The sequence below is a fragment of the Camelus bactrianus genome, chromosome 15 (genome assembly GCF_048773025.1).
Source record: "Camelus bactrianus isolate YW-2024 breed Bactrian camel chromosome 15, ASM4877302v1, whole genome shotgun sequence".
Taxonomy (NCBI): Eukaryota; Metazoa; Chordata; class Mammalia; order Artiodactyla; family Camelidae; genus Camelus; species Camelus bactrianus.
Window position 1 is genome coordinate 61,516,843 of NC_133553.1, and position 17,164 is coordinate 61,534,006.

At 46.3% G+C, this 17,164-nt stretch overlaps 1 protein-coding gene and 1 long non-coding RNA gene across 2 annotated transcripts in view; one reads left to right on the top strand and one right to left on the bottom strand.

Moving 5' to 3' along the window:
* Positions 1–802, top strand: part of MEIS1 (Meis homeobox 1) — a 131,791-nt gene extending 130,989 nt beyond the window's left edge. Inside the window, exon 12 of the mRNA XM_010963770.3 lies at positions 1–802. This exon is cut by the window's left edge and continues 734 nt beyond it. The gene's annotated coding sequence lies outside the window, so the exon portion shown is untranslated.
* A 1,807-nt stretch (positions 803–2,609) lies between these two features.
* LOC141573337 (uncharacterized) lies at positions 2,610–6,469 on the bottom strand. Its single transcript, XR_012498995.1, has 2 exons — positions 5,475–6,469; positions 2,610–5,165 (listed from the first exon to the last, which is right to left on the bottom strand). It is a non-coding gene; the product is annotated as an uncharacterized LOC141573337 (long non-coding RNA).
* Between the last annotated feature and the right edge of the window lie 10,695 nt (positions 6,470–17,164).

The window sequence follows — 17,164 nt, forward strand, 5'->3', positions numbered from 1 at the left end:
AGGATTTCAGCCATGCGCGGTCTCTCTCTCTCTCTCTCTCTCTCTCTCTCTCTCTTTTCCTCTCTCTCTCCCTCTCTCTCTAGCCTGGGGCTTGAATTTGCATGTCTAATTCATTTACTCACCATATTTGAATTGGCCTGAACAGATGTAAATCGGGAAGGATGGGAAAAACTGCAGTCATGAACAATGATTAATCAGCTGTCGCAGGCAGTGTCTTAAGGAGACTGGTAGGAGGAGGCATGGAAACCAAAAGGCCGTGTGTTTAGAAGCCTAATTGTCACATCAAGCGTCATTGTCCCCATGCAACAACCACCACCTTACACATCACTTCCTGTTTTATGCAGCTCAAAAACATAGACTGAAGATTTATTTTTAATATGTTGACTTTATTTCTGAGCAAAGCATCGGTCATGTGTGTATTTTTCCATAGTCCCACCTTGGAGCATTTATGTAGACATTGTAAATAAATTTTGTGCAAAAAGGACTGGAAAAATGAACTGTATTATTGCAATTTTTTTTTTTTTGTAAAAGTAGCAGTTTGGTATGAGTTGGCATGCATACAAGATTTACTAAGTGGGATAAGCTAATTATACTTTTTGTTGTGGATAAACAAATGCTTGTGGATAGCCTTTTTCTATCAAGAAACCAAGGAGCTAATTATTAATAACAATCATTGCACACTGAGTCTTAGAGTTTCTGACGGAAACAGTTTGGATTGTATAATAACGCCAAGCCCAGTTGTAGTCGTTTGAGTGCAGTAATGAAATCTGAATCTAAAATAAAAACAAGATTATTTTTGTCATGCTGACTCCACTGCTTGCAAAATTTGTTTACTGCCACCTCCCAAAATTTTTTTTTAATGATTAATACAGTAAATAGAAATAATTCATTTTAGCTCCCTAAGACATATGTGCATTTGGAAATTTTAGCCACAAAATAAATTATTTAGTAATAGTCACTGATTTCTTTAGGCTGACTTAAACTCCTAATATCTGCAAATTTAAGGCCTAAGGGTACTAAACTAACTGTAGACTCTGATTACATCCAGCCGAATTACTCATCTAGTATCAGATCAGTGAAATTATTCTTGCACATAATGGCAAACCTAAGGCCTGAGTTAAGTCTTTTACCAAGGATGTTACCTAGGAAGAGCTGTATATGTTTATTAGGAAATTAACGACAGGAATTGAAGAGACCAGACGTCAAAATCTAATTTTTATAAATCTGCTCTCTGTTCTCATTGGATAAAACTGGTTATTAACCAATTTTCCAGAACAGCTGTCCAGAATTTCTGCATGGCAGCCAGCTAAATGGTCCAAAATAACATGTTTAAGCTGGACTAGCTTATAATTTTATTTAAATAAAATTGCCGCTATAAAAAGTGCTTCCCAAAGCTAAGGAAAAATATACAAATATTTTAATTAAGGCAAATTCGGCTTAAAAAAAAAAAAACCAGGCTTTTAGTAGTGATTGCTTTGTAAACAAAGGATGGGTCGCAGGAGAGTGCCTTAAACTCAAGCCTGACATTCAGGCCCGTGTCACCCTATAAACCCGCCCTGAACAATTCTATTTTCTATTTGAAAAGAGAAACCAGCTGTGGGTTGGGTTTACTAGGTGACGTGTGATTGACTGACTCACCTGCTGGAGCAGCAGTGCACTCTCTCACCTTTTGTTTATGGGGCCTGGTTTCTAAACACGTGGACCCGAAGAAGGAGAGCAAGGCACCACCTCAGCAGCCCCGTGCGCGCGCAGCGCCCTCCGCCCTACCCCGCCCCCACCCCATATATGGGATTGTTTAAATTTCCCGTTTGGACCCAGTGGCAATTCTTCGTCTACATAAAGAGTCCATATTCGTGAAAGAATTCTCCTTTGATAGGTGGTTACTAGCCGTTAACAACCATTTATTTACTTTAAAAATTAATAATAAACTTTAGAAACTAACCATCCATTTGCCCCTCCTCCTTTGTACATGCCTGGGTGAGTTGGTTATTTTCAGCCTTTATTCCCGAGGAAGCTCTTGCCCGGTGGGGGAGGTAAAGAAAGGGGAGGGGGGAGGAGGGCGGGCGCGGGGGGGTGGGGTAGGGTAGGCACTAGGGGAAGGAACAGGGTACAAGTGAAGAAGTATTAGGGAATATGGAAGCTATGAAGAATCACGATCATTAGTGTTCAGTGAATGAGAAAAAAATAAAACAATGTTCTCTCCCTGCGTTCCCCGCTCCGTGTGCCGGTTTTGTGAGAGCCTTGCTGTCGGCAGGTCCTTCCTCCCCCCCGCCTGGACACCCCCACCTCCCCCTCAATGCTGTTTTAGCTTTTCCTCTTGTAAATTTCAGAGCCAGCTCAGAGGTTATTGAGGACACTTAACCGAAAGAGGGAAATAATAGAGGTGCTGAGAGTGTTTTTGATGTTTCTTAAAAGGCAAAAACAAAACGCCCTCTTCTAAATAAGGGCACACAATTGTACCTGCTTTTTATTTTTACTTGGGGGAGGGAGGCCTGCTGGTTGAATGAGACGACTTTTTGGCATGATTTAAATATTTTTCCGAAAATTAAAAAAAATTCCCCTATCATATTTAATCAGCTGTAATTATAACACATTCGAAATGAATAATATGCCTTGACAGTATTTTTATTGTTATTGTTCATTGCATGATGTTCGACTGCTTTAGAAGCACAGGAAAGAGAAGTAAACGCGCTACAAATGGGGAATTACCCTCGTTTAGCATTAAAATTCATTTAGATAAAATTGCCACAAACATTTAAATGGGAAGATTAGTTCCCCCTCACGCCTTATTGCACTCGCTCAATGGTTCCGTTAAGAACATTTTACACGTTGGAAATTCCGTCTTCTCAGACGGCTTGCTGTTTCCTAGTTACCCAAATTCAAAGCAAAGGCAGCAGCAAAGGCAGCAGCAAAGGCAGCAGCAGCAGCAGCAGCAGCAGCAGCAGCAGCAGCAGCAGCAGCAGCAGCAGCAGGAAAAAAAAAAAGTTTTGGCAACTGGTCTGCAATTCATCCGATTCTGGCCCCAGCCTCCCCTCCGCCCACAGCAGTCCGCCCCCCACCCATCACCTTTCCTCACCCCACTTCCCCCTCCCCCAATTAGGTAATTTGCAGAGTCCTGTGGAGGAAACAAGTTGCTTAGTTTAATAGTATTTGTATACAATGTTAAATACAAAGAAATACCAAAAAGCCAGCCTGTCTCTCTCCCAGTCTCCCTTCTCCCGCTTCTGCTCTGAATTGAGGATTTAGTTTGAAAAGTGCTGAGTTTCTCACATCCTTTACTCTGAGCCCACAAGGCACGTTTTTGGCTTTCTTTTCAGCCAGGACATTTCCAGGAAATTCACCACTGCTTCTTGCCTGTATTAGAAAACGTGTGAAAGAGCCACTTTGAAAAGTCCGTGCAACGTCTAGTTTCTCCCTCTCCTTTCTCTCTCTGTCCCTCTGTCTCTCTCTCCTTCTCCCTCTCCCTCCCCCCACATCTCTCCCTTCCTCCCTCTCCGCTCTTTCTCCCCCTCCCTTCGCAGAGCCGCAGGAAAAGAAGAACGTCGGCTTCGACTGCCATCTTTTGGGGATTTGGAAAAACGACTCGGTAGGAATCCGAAGGAGGCGGGGGCACGGGGGGTGGGGGGGAACCCCCTTATTATCCTGTGTCGGAACTGGCTCCCTTAATCTGATGCTTAAATATTTGATGTGGAAAAATTACCCATAAAATTAGTTACTAACAATTTCAAATTGAAATCACTTATCGAATTATAAACGCATTAAAGCTGTATGGATGGTATTAGGAGTTCCTCGGGAGGCAGCGGGTGTCTTCTTGCTGTGCGCCCGGCCAGCGAGCTTTGCCCCGGGAAGAGGCACCCCCGCGGAGCCCGGGGATAAGGCGGGGAGGGCGGCGCTCTGGGCGCCGTGGACCCGCCCGGGGGGTGGGGAATGAGCGGCGGCTTGGCCCGGGCGAAGGCTCCGGCTCGCTCGGCTCGCTGGGGCCGGGAGGAGGGAGAGGAAGGAGCGGCGGTGGGAGGCACCGACCCCGGGGCCGAGGCGCCTACCGGGAAAATTTGTAGTGAAGTCTAAAGGTTCTGAAAAGGAGAAATACTGTAACCGCTTGCCCCCTCCCGCCCGCGTCTCCCACGCGGCGCGCAGGCTTTGCGCTCCGGGTTCATATCTGTGTGCAGCGCCTCCCGAGTCTGCGGCGGGGGCGGGAGGAGAGATGCCAGTGGCCTGGGTCTGGGCTGATCTCCTTGCGCCGACGGAAGATTACGCGGGCAGCGCGGCAGCTGCGAGGATCCGGGCCAGGATGCGGCTGTCCCTGCGCCCTAACCTTGGGTCCTAGGCCGGGCGGGTGCAGGGTGGACAGGTCTCTGCTCTGAGTCCAGAACACCTTGAGGGTGGGGGGCGGCTGCAGCACCTTCACTAGCCTCCTACCTCCTCCCCACCTCAACGTGAAAGTCAAGTCTAAGGGGGCTGCCGACTTCGTCCCAGGAGACGAGGCATCCCCAGATCTGCGCAGAAGGTCGTGGAGAGCACCTCCTGGAAGACTCCGGGCCCCCACCCCTCGGAACCGCTCCGCTCGGGGTGCTTTGTGGTGGATTAAAGGCTTCTTGATGGATTCAGCTTCCGAGTCCCAACGCGACTCCAGGAGCGGGACTGCGAGAGCTTGGGGCCCGGGGGCACTTGGGAGGTGGGCAGCGGCCACCAGGCACAGCGAGGGAGCCATGGGCAGCACCCCGAAGCCTTAGGCAGGAGCTCCTCGGGATCACTTTAAAGCCTTTACAAACTTTCCTCTGCCTTTCGGATCCCAGCAGGCCCTCGGCCCACGTGAAGGCAGTAAAAACAAGACGATGCAGAGCTCTCGGGTACGCGCTTGAGCGCCGGGTGGAGTGGCGTGGAAGAGGGTCGTGGGGCGCCCTGCCTGGTCGGGCATTTCACCTCGTCTCACTCCCTCGTGCCAACCCGCAGACACTTGACTGTCGGGCAGCTCGTAACACTCGGGGTGGCCAGGTGCAGAGTCGACACGAGGTTGGGAATCCCATGGCTCAGGACAGAGCGGTGAGGGAGAGAGAATGGGAACTCGCACTTAGAGTCGCTGATGACGGGGTGGGGGAAGGTATGTCTCATCTTGGCCCAATCTGCCTGCCAACGCGTCTGTAACATCCTCTCCCGAGGCGGAGCTGGAAGGAAAAACAACGTATTGAGCAATCAGTTCGCCAACATTTGAGCATTTAAGAGTCTTTGCCCTCAAAGTGGGTATCCCGAGGGTCTCGATGGGGAGATGAGGGACCTTTTAGAATCTTAATTCTGGCGGGCCGCGCCCCGAGGTCGCCCCCTCCGCGCGCTGCCTCCTGCCGGCCCGGCGCGCTCAGCCCACCGCGGGGAAACCCAGGCGCTGATGCCCCGGAGAAAAGGGATTTAGTTTTAAGCCAGTCTCCCATCGATCGGGTCGGTAATTCCTACCCCTGCCCACTCGCAGACACACTCACCTCTACCCTAAAGCATTAAGTTCATTACGCGGGCGATGATCTTAATCTCCAGGCGGAAAACGAGTCCCGGGACCTCGAGGATTGGGGAAGCGGTGAATAAAGTCACCTGCTCCCGCACCCGCCCGGCTGGCTCCTCAGGTCGGGGGCCTTGAGTGGCAGGACGAGCTCCGCAGGCGTCCTGCACTCCACGCCGGGACGTTTCCCGCAGGGGTCAAGAACCCTACGTCTGCTTTCTTCGGGTTGGCGACCTTCTCGAAGGGTGGGATGGCGCTCGCTTTCTTCCTTCCCTCCCTTCTATTTTCTTCTTGGGGCCCCCCTCGCATCTCCGAGCTCTCTTCCTCCTGTCCCCCAAAGCGGCCAGTTCCCCTTCCCTTCCAAGTGTCCCCAGGCACCCCTCCCCCCCTTCTCCCCGCAGCTGCAGGTCCAGCACACAGTCCCGGTAACCCGTAGCCTTTTCGCGCCTGCTTACTTCACCCACCAGCCTGGACGTGGGTGAATGGGGATCTCTCAGCAAAGCCCTCCTGAAGCCACTTGCTGAGGGCACCCTGGGGCTTTAAACAACCTGATTCCTCCATCTAGGGGAGATCCCTGCGCCCATTGACGATTCTTTCTCAAAGAAAGGCAGTGAAGCGGCAAACACCCCCTCGCAGCCGCCTACTCCCCATTCCCACTCCCCCCCCCCAATACCCTCCCCCGCCTTGGCATCGAACAGCGTCTGGCATCGCAGGGAGATGGAGGCGAGCCACGCGCCCCCGTCCTTACTGGCCGACCCACGAGGCGCCAGCTTTTTCTGGAGACTCAGTTTCCAAGGGACCATCGTGAAAACGGGGGAAACACAACGCCATGGCTGTGTAAGCCCACGTTCTTGCACCCCCCCAACCCCAATCTGATTTTCAAGACGGGCATTTTCAGGTAGTCCTAAACTGTGAACAGCGAGCTTTGTGTGTTATCTCGTGGGGGTGGGGGTGGAAGAGACGGAGACTCCACCGCCCGCTCCAGTCTTTAATGTCTGAAATAACGAAATGCCTGTGTGGCAGCTGCTACTTGAGCCAAAACTAACTCTTTGGAAGACGGAAAAGAGTGAAAGGAAAAGAAAGACTGTTCATTTTTTTTTTTTTTTTCCCTTTGGTGCCGTTTGGGATGTCATCTGTTTCCTTGGCGACTGTGTTCAGCCCCCGGAGCCCCTGGGCTCCTGGATTGTTAGGGGGGGAAAAGCATGCTATTTCTGCACCGTCATTTATCACTGTCACCGCATAATGATTCCCCTTGCAGCCCCTTATTGATGTTTGTAATTGCATTATCTCATAAAGGAGGATGATCAATGAAACCGAGCCGTGCATTCTGGGGTCAGAGGAAGCCAAAGTACTGTTTGTCCCCTTTAATACAACAAGTACTCATTATCTTTAGGTCTGCATTCAAAAAATGATCTGATCTGGGGCTGACCCTGTCGGACATCCCAACACTTTTTAAAACGCGGTTTGTGTAACCTTTTGCTTAAATGCTAAATCAAGTACCTGTCTTGCATTTCAACGAAACAAGATGCTAACACTGAATGAGAAAAGCATTTCTCCCCCCTCACCCCGGCCCTTTTTTCCGGGGGTGGGTGCAATCGTCTAAAGATGCACGCGATTTTACACCGCCACCGCTTAGTGATATAGTGTAGAAAAAGCAACCCGCATCAACAAGGGGCCCAAGTTATCTAGTGAATGAAAACATTGGGGTGAGGGGGAAAGGTACCTGAGAGTATTTAAGCAGGTCGATACTAAAAGATCAGAATAAAACCACATCCGGTTTAATTAATAAGAGTCATAAACTGAAATAATTCCCCATGATTCTGCCCTTGCTTCTCCCTTTTACAGAGTCATATCTCTTCGGTTTAGATAAATGACTTTTGTGCCTGTTCGATTCTCACAACAACAATAACTAAATCAGTTGCACGCTCTGTATCTAAAACCGTCTACAAACTCCAGCAAATAAAAAGAAGTTCATTTGTCTATTAAGGCAAGTATTTAGTTGAGCAGAAATGTCCCAGTAACACTGAATGGAGTCCATGTAATCCCAAGAAAATCAAGTCATCTTGTTGCACTGAAGTAAATGAAAAAACACAAAGGAGGAAAGTCCAAGTGTAATTTTAAACTAAATGCATTATTGGACTGTCACAGTGAAAACTGTGCTTGTGTAGCTGGGACAGAGGGAGTGGACATCAACTTAGCTCACATTTAACTCAAAGGTTTTATAAAGAAAACAAGTATCCCAGGTTTGATTATCATTTTAATTTGTGGAAAGGAGAAATGGAGACAATTCTAATTCATCATCTCAATAAATCAGGGTGAATAACTCCTTCAAAGACAAAATGAAGCAGAGAGCTTATTTTAAACATTGCAAGTCTGTATTATCAAAAGAAAAGTTCCCAGTTTTCTGAAGATGAATTCCCCCATGATAATAAGGCTACCAAAAACAGGAAGAAAAAAGAAAAGAAAAGAAAAAAAGAAAAAAAGAAAAGACAAAGACCAGGTGTTTATTTTTAAAGTTCCAGAAATAATTTATGAACAGTATAAATCATTATTTTAAATAAAAAAGAGCTAAATGAAAAACCTTCACCATATGAGAAAATGAGTACTAGTTAAATAAAATGGTGTGTCCCGATAATTTGACACCTTGACATAAAGCCTTAAATCGAATGATAGCAAAAAAGGACAAAAATACTCCCCTTCAGAAAAAGAACTTTAATAATAAAGCTAAAAAAAGAGTTTTAACTGTGTCGAACCATCACTTAATTTTTCTCTAGAAGGCAAAGTCTCCTTAAAAAGTATTATTTTCCAGGAATCCTGTCAAATCACTATGAAATAATATATATTTTGTATTATTTAAATATTCTGGCACTTTCGTTCTTTGAAAATACTCAAACTGAAATGGATACGCAGCCACGCATATATTTAACATAAATGGTGTCTTGTTAACATAAAATATTAAAGGGGAAATAAAACTTTGGGCTTTGTCAGTTGAGATAGAATTTTTTAGCATGATACTCTGATTTTCAAAACACACAAATGAAACCCCTTGATTTTAACCAATCAACACAAGTCTTTCTCTTCTTTGGCTGGGAATCTGGCATCCTGTATGTTTTCTATTTTTAATATTTAGTGTTATAGCCCACGGTTAAAATAATGAAAAATTAGTCTCGTTTCAGATATTATTTATTTATGGAACGAACATGATTAAAACATAAACACACACAAACTGCAGCTGCAACAGAAAAAAAAACTTGATTTACGGTTATTAAATCTTTGATCGCCATGTTAATGTTTCTTTTTCTACCTTTCATTTGCATTTTAATCTATCGAATCTTTACAATTTTGCTGCCTCCTATTTCAATGATTGATTACAGATCTGAAATAAGAAAAACCAAGGCTAGCTTTTCTTTTTCCTTTCTTTTATTCGCTTTCTTTTTTCTCCTCCCCCTCCTCTTCCCCCTGGGTAGATTTCTGAAACTTTCTCTCAATGCTAATGTAGACAGGACAAATTAATTCTGCTCTTTTAAATGTCAAAGATATAAATAAAAAATGTTTTCTGTCCCAAACGTGAATATTTTCCCAGCCGCTTGTTTTCCAGTCGTAAAAGATCATCCCAGGAAAACGCAATTAACAGCGAAACACACACCCACGGCGGCGTGGATTTTTTTAAAGGACGTGTTGTTCGCGAGTTTAAGAAAGGTGAGAAGTTCATCGTCCCTTCAACCATCAGTAGCCCGGCCGCGGCTTCTTTCTCTCTCACACACACTCAGAGATTAGGTCGTGAGTTGTATCTGTGATCTAAGTCACACAAACAAACAAAAACAAGCCTGGTGGGGGCTTGCGGCGCTTAAGTTGATTTCTGGAGACAAGCAGCATAAAGACAAAAGGGGAAGCGACGCGGGACTGTTTGTTTTCTTTCCCCGGCTTACTACTGCCCCTTTGCCCCTTTCTCCCCCAGCCCTCCCACACTCCCTCCCCGGATTTCCCCGGCTCCGCGGATAAGACGGTCATTTGCTGACCGCTTTGCTCGGACGCGTCACTTTTCGCGCTGGCGTGAAAGCGAGGGTGGCGGTGGTTTTGGAAGGCGCCGGCCGGCCGGACGTGGGCTGGGCGCATCCTCCCAGCAGGGTTGAGGGCCCCTGGGGCTCTGGAAGGCTCTGGCACGGAACGGATTGCTCCTCGGGCCTGGCTGGGGGTCGGGGTCGGGGTGGGAGCCGCGCACCTCGCTGTCACGGAGGAGGCGAGCCCCAGGTGTGAGAGACGAGGTTGGGTGGGTGTGTGCGCTCCTCTCCCGCCAGCCGCGCGTCTGGGCATCCGAGAGGAGCGCCCCTATCCCCACGCCCGCGCCACCGGGCCGAGCCCCCTTGGTGGGGTTTTAATGCCCGTGGACTCAGAGGAGCCGGCAGAGGAGCGGGGACAGACTTCTCCGGCGGGTCCAGGCTGCTCGCGCTCGCGTCCGCATGTGGCGCTCTGTGCCCGGGCGGAGGGGCTAGCCGGGGACAGTCGGAGGACGCCCACCCACGAAATCCCTGCGTGGGCGCGCACACCAGCAAGAATCCGGGTGGGGGCCGTGGGTGGGAGGACTATTCCAGACAGAGGTCTCTCCAGCTCGGCCTTTGGACTCGGTGCGCACCCAAGGGCGTGCCCACTGCGGGAGCTCACACCATCTTCCCTGGGGCGCATCCCCCTCTCCCTCCCCGGGCCTGCATTGCTCCCTTTCTCCTAGAGACCCCAAGGGTGGCTGCCTCCAGGGGGGCGATCTTCCTTAAAGTAGCCGCACTGGCGGTGAAACTAGAGAGGGAGGGGGAAAGACATTTGATCCAGGCCGACCCTTTGTCTTGAAACAGATTAGGCAGACTAGAAATAGGAGGAAAACCAGAAAGTCTAGACAGGAAAACTTATCGTGTTCACAAAATATAAAAATGAACCGAGCAATCTGGTACCTCAAGGGGTGAAGATAGATCCTTGTAGACAAGTGGGAAGACAAGGCGGGGAAGATTTAAAGTGAAAGAAACGGCAGATTATTAAGAAAGTAATAGTAAGGTGTCCCATCCACTACAGTTTTATTGTTGGGTAGTAACTACCCGATTTATTTATTGCCAGGGCTATATAATAGAGATAATGACCACAAACTCAAGATAAATTCTTAGGCGCCCAGCCGGACAATTCTTTTTTATTTAAGGGAGCGAGTCTGAAAGGTGAGCCTCACCTCCCCTCCTGGAAGATCCGTCTTGCTTTCTCCCATATTATAAGCATGACATGCAAATAAATAAGTGCCTCGGCGTTTGTGTGGGTAGGCCTGCAGGATTTATTTCAGGTGCGAGGAACATACGCGGAATATGAATTTCCGCAGGAGCTGCGGAGTGATGCCTTCCCTCTCTTTCTTGGCCGCCCCCTCCTCCCAGTCTCCCTCCCTTTCTGTGGGAGCCGAGAGCGTCCTGATAAAAACATTAATGTGTCATGTCTCAACTCCCTATTCCTTGACATATAGGTCTGGGGAGGGTTGAGGGGCAACGAAAAATGCAAAGTGCATCCCCAAAGTAGGTTGACTTGCTGGGACTGCTTAAAGCGATTCCAGCCGACAAAGGGAAAGGTGAGTGGTAATTATGACTTCCAGTGTGTGGGGTGGGGGCAGTATCGGAAGTATGTTAATATCATCTTGAAATGTGCAAAATGGCGCACAAAGGTTGCAGTCCTGGATCTGCTAGGGGCCCTCAGCTGCTGGATAGGTCCCCAGGGGAGCCTGCTGGCTCTTGAGACCTGTCCGCCTTTCTTGGCCCTCAGGTTCTCCCTCCTGAGCTGGATAAACAATCCTAGAGTCAGGTGATGGAATTACAGGTGACCTTGCCCGTTGATCGCCAAGGTCAGAAGGGAGCGGGCGGCCTCAGGTGTTGGCTCCGTTTGACGCAATGGCTGCAGTTAGAGGCACCAGGCTGGCCTTGAACAAGGCGGCCTCCAAGAGGGAGAGATTCTCACCTCCCACCTTCGCTCAGCGTCAGCTCAGGCGGATCCGAGCCTGCCAGGATGAAGTCAGCATCCTCTTCTGATGCTCTTTTTTCTTTCTTCCTCATGTTTTTGGGGGGTGGCAGGTGGGGGGTGGGTAATTTCAGATATAGAGTGTTTCAATCTCACAATAGCCACTTTGATTCAGAACTTCCTTTGATATGTTGGGGCCGGATAAAAACACCTGACAGTGAACTACGATGAAAAAGAGAGTCGCGGAAGGAGCCGAGGGGCGGTTGGGTGAGGCGAGGAAGAAAGGTGGGGGGAGCGGGGAGAGAGACCTCGGGCGGCGGGAAGCGATGGGGTGGGGGCAGGTGGGGAGCGAAAGCAGAGAACAGCTGTAGGAGAGCGGGCTGTTCCGGTAATTTGGCGGTTTGTGTGAGGGATGATACCATGAGGCTGAGGAGGAGGACAGTCCTCGTCAATCTTCTACAATATCGGTGTCATTCAAGCACAACTTTATCTTTGAACCAGAATATCTGTTTCAATGATTTCCATAAGCACATAAATTATAATCTTCACAGCCTTCAATATTTCTTTCGGGTACTTTATTAAGTGTTATTGCGGAGGCCATTTATGAAGTGAATGATTCAACTCTGAATCTTGTGAACATTGAAGTGTATGCTACCGAGTTTCCTTTTCCAAATAACCTAAAACAACAAAAAGGAACCAAGCTCATTACATAAGAAAGTGACACGCGTTTTGCTCTCAGCCTGGCAAGTTGCCTTACTCGCTTTGAAAGGGTGATAAACTAATTGTTTCCAGAGTTCATAAGTAATTAAGCTATTATTGGGAGGAATTTATGCAACAGTTTCATTTACAACAGAATTTTCTAGTTAGAATAGCCAGACACGTCTTCAAAAATACTGAGATTTGAATAATTGAAAATCTGCCCTTACTGTTCATCATGAAACCTACTTGTATTTTTAAATGCATTGGAAAATGTAAATACATATTGTTTTCTTCCAGAGTACGTGATAGGTGGAGGTCATTATGCATAATTAATGCTGAAAGGGAAATGAGCATGTAATGACTTGCAAAGATCAAAACATCTGTAACTACCAAGTTAAGTTTTAAAAAGTTAATTTTAAAATCATTCAGCTTAATTCGTCTAAATGTGTCGGGTTGGAAAATCTATATCTAGTGTCCTTTTATAATTCCATACAGAAAGTTTAAAAAGAAAACTTCAAAAATCTTTTCAAATATGTTAAATTCAAACAAACTTTTTTGTATATTTCAACTCATATTTGTCACTTAAAAAATTAGTTTTGCCCTAAATGAAACAATATTCCTTAAAGGAAAAAGTAAAACTTTAAAAGGAAGTGATGAATTATTTAAAAAATTTAAACAAAATGCATGGCACCTTAGTTTAATAGACATATTATTTATATATGTAACAGTTTACTATTTTAATGTATTTTTTTCCCATTAAGATGGCATCAGCTTGGCTTTTTGTTTTTAGAAAAAGTCTGTTTCATTGGCACATGAAGAATTTCAAAATGAGTAAAATTTTTATTTTAAAAGAAAACATCTTTGAAGGATAACAAGAAATCAGTGAAAATCCAAGTAAATGGCTGTAAAATCTTACCTGAAGTAAAATGCATTTTCTGGAAGTTGTTTGCAAAAAAATAATTTGTAGTCTGGTTCAAAATCCACTACCTTCACTACAAAAAGTGGGACTTGGCTGTAACAATCATTGGGAGGGGTGGAATCTCAGCCTAGCAAAAAACATATGCCATAACCACTTATTTCAAGTCAAATGCCTCTAAAGCAAAAGTCTGGAGTTTGCTGGAAATTATATGCAAAACATTCTGTCTGATTTGCATATAATAAGGGTCAGTGTTGTTTTGTGAAATCTGTGTCAACTGTGGCAATTTAGATCTGTCATTGTGCCACAATGCCTGATTCATTGTTTGCTGTAATATTTTTTCTTTATTCTAATAGGCTAGCATTGCCTAATTAAAAACAAAAACAAAAGCACCTGCGTTAGTAGTAATGCAAACCGTGGGATGATTGACTTTTTGGACGCCAGGCACACTTGGAATCACTTTAGGACACTTAGCTGTTCCACCTGACTTCATTACCGAAAGACAATGGTGACTTTGCTGCAACCGGCACCTGCAGTATTTCACACAACACATGGGCCATTCTTGCCAAAACAGCCACCGCCATGATTCACACCAGAGTAGGAAGTCAACTCTTGGCAAATTTTATGATAGGAAATATCATATGCTGTTATGATTAAGGAGGAATGAATTCTTTTTGCTCAACCCTCCGCAGTCTTAAGGAGCTGATGAGAAGCCTGTTTTCTGGTTTCCTTGCAGTAAAAATATTGCCGTGTTAGGGACGCTGCCATGACTTTATGTTGAAGTTTAATGGTTAAGGATTTTATGGTACATTGAATTCAAGATGTCCATAATAAAACGGTCCAGATAAATACTGTTGTACCACACCTATGCCCAAGTTGACAAGGATCTTCTAGTGGAAAGTCATGATAGGATGGGATGTAGGGGCAGCACTAAATCAGTAACCGAACTTCCAGGAACTCTGATTAGTAATTCTGACTCTATGGCTAGAACATTGTGTAATTTATCTTCAATGGATCTTTTCCTAATCTCTGAACAGTATGACTATATTTCTGCTTTGTAGATCACTTTGCATTGCAAAATGTGGTAAGGAATGGCTTTAAACTATGGATAATATAATAGCGAGATTTCTCTCTCAAAGAGTTCCAGGTTTTTTCCAGGTGAGTCCTGACTCGTAAGGGAATATTCCACTGTCCTCAAAGTTGTAAGGGTCTCCCAGAATTCTGAGCTGCTTTCCTTTGATTTTTCCTGCCCAGCCACCTGACAGTGCCTATTGTTCCCAGGCAGTAGCTAGAATAATTAATATTTATTGATTAAGTTGCTTCAATGAGATAAATTTCCACCAATGACCCGAGTGTAATCCAATAGACTGAAAAACAACAACTTGGTGCCCAAAGAGAAGAGGGAAGCCCAATGACTAGAGTGTATTCCCCTTTCACGAAAAAATCCACAGTACGAAAAAAAAAACCCCACAGTTTTACTAGTTTGCACTCAAGTTATGTGTTATTCTATTCTGGGTCTTGCCTTAAATCTTTGTATATTTCTAGCCTACTTCATGGAATCCTTCTTAAGACTGAAGAAAATTCCACGTGTGCACCCATGTGCACATGCATGTTTCAAAATTTTGAGCACCTCCTGTCCCCCGAGCTGTGAGCAGGACATGGAGGGGTGGGGGTGGAGATGCTGAAATTAATAGAACAATGTCTCTGCCCTCAAGAGCTCAGCCGGGAGTGGAGCTGATAGCAGTAGACATAGGTGCTGTGGAGACATAAAAGGTAAACCAGCCACCTGCAGGAAGGGCACCCCTGAGAGCCTTTGTGGTGGGCTGAAGGCAGGAGTGGAGATCAAGGAATGTTTTTATAGCCAAGTTCAATCAGGGAAACAGAAGTCACTCTGAGTGTTATGTACAAGGGATAGACTTTAATGTAGTGAATTGATTGCACCAGGGACAAGAGGCTTTGAAGGCAAGCACGTGGCAGTGATCTCAGGAGGCTGTTGCCTTCCAAAGACCAGAGAGACAGAAGGAGCAGGTGTCAGACTCCGGGGGTCAGTCACCAGTAGAAGATGTAAGCAGCCAGTCTAGTGATGCTGGAGCTATGGAGGAGATAAGAGAGGGAGGAATATTCTGGAGTCTTGTCTTTCACACTCTAATTCATGACCAGTACCTCCCTTCAGCTAAAACCAGCAAGAAACCAGCTGACACAGAATCCAGGAGACACCGGCTCTGCCCTCCTGCAATACAGAGCAGGGCAAGGAAGAGCTTGGAAGGCAAACTGTTCCAGGAACATCACAGCTTCTAGGCAGATGTGACCCACCATCGGCCTTGTTCTATTTTTCCAAGTGAAAAGTAAGATCGTTAATGTCTGAATGGACTTGTTTGAGAATGCTGAAGGAGGAGAGGCTATTCCAGGCAAGGGCACTGAGTTGGGAGAGAAGGTGGCTTACTTGGAAAATGGCGAGTTTGCCAGTGTGGCTGGAGCAGAGGAGCAGGAGGACATCGTAGGACAGCACTGAAATTCACCCCAGCTAATGGTGTGAGATGACCAGTGGCTTCTGTAACAGCCCAACTTGTTAGCAACCATCCAACCCCAGAGGCCAGGGTAAAACAGATTATTGGGTCTAACACTGCAAAAAAATAGAGACATTGGTTTCCACAGGTGCACTGCAGCCTGTTGGCACATGGCATGCCTACAATGAAACACAGGTGCCCTTTTGACTACCTTCTAATTTACACTGTTGTTTGAATCAGCCGCTGAGCCAGGGGGGACATCGATCCAGTCATTTTCATGAACAAATTAGAAATTGTTCCCTCATCCCCAGGAGACATCCTTGTGGCCAGTTTGGTGTTCAGAGGGCTACGTCAAAGCTTTTCTCTTCTCCTGCGTAACAGGAATAGCTTGATCCACGACCTCGCAGATGCCAACCTCATGCATGAGAGCGGGGAGGAGGTGGGACTAGAACAGGGGAGCTAAGAAACCAACGAGGAGGCTGTTGTGATCACAGTGGGGTCCAGGAGTGAGAGTGATGTATAAGAGAAGATAGTTAGGAGACAGAAGGCTGTATGGAATGTGGGAGATGATGGATAAAGAGAAGATGAAAGCAGTGGTTTCCGGTTTGGAACGTTGGACAGGTTGTGGTTCCATTTGTTGGGGCAGTGACTTTAGAAGAGGGGCATGTTGGAAAGAAAAATGATAACTTGATTTTAGACATTTTGAGTTTAAGATACTTGTGCGTTATCAAGATAAGACGTTCATTAGGAAGATGAAGACACAAGCCTTCCTTTAGTAGAGAGGTCTGGGCTGGAGATAAAAATTTGGGAGGAGCCACTGGAGTAGATGAAATTATTCAGAATCTCTATCAAGAAGTTTACAGTGAAGAAAAGGCTGGGAGTAGGGATGTCAATAAAGGGGAACGTAAAGGCGGAAGGATATCTGATTTTGAAGATGGGGAAGACGTATACATATTTGTAGAATGTGGGGAAAGGGAAGGAAGTGTTGAAATTGCAGTAAAAAGGTGTTACATAATGTGGACATCCATCATTTAACCATCAGGGTGGGGAATTGAGCTGTGAATCAGCAGTGGGATACCCAAGCCTCCAAGGCTGAAGGGGAATGAAGGGTACAGATGTATGTCCAGGTAAGGGGATGGTGGAGGAAAACACTGGGGCAGTTCACACCTAATGACCTGAATTGTCTTTTTTGCGATGTGGGTAATCATTTGATGAAGAGTGAGAGGTTAGGATGGTAACAAGTTTCTTTTTTTGCATTGAAAGTCCCACATCTTGCCAAGGAACCCCCCTCATGGGTCCTGGATAAACCAGGAAGTTTGGTCACCCCAAGGATAGCAGGAAGGAAAAGACTTGACAAGAAGGCTAAGTGTTAATATCACAATGGAAAAGGGGAGAGGGAGCTGACCAGACATGCAACGCTTGCTGGCCAGGGTCAGGGACACGAAGGGAATTGGAGACCAGCGGGCACCACTTTGTGCATGGCTGTGTGATTTTCTTCAGTAGTGCTCAAGCATCTTGAGTTGTTTTTTTCAGGAGAGAGTAGTTAACTCATCCACATGTGTGCGCAGGACTCTTTAT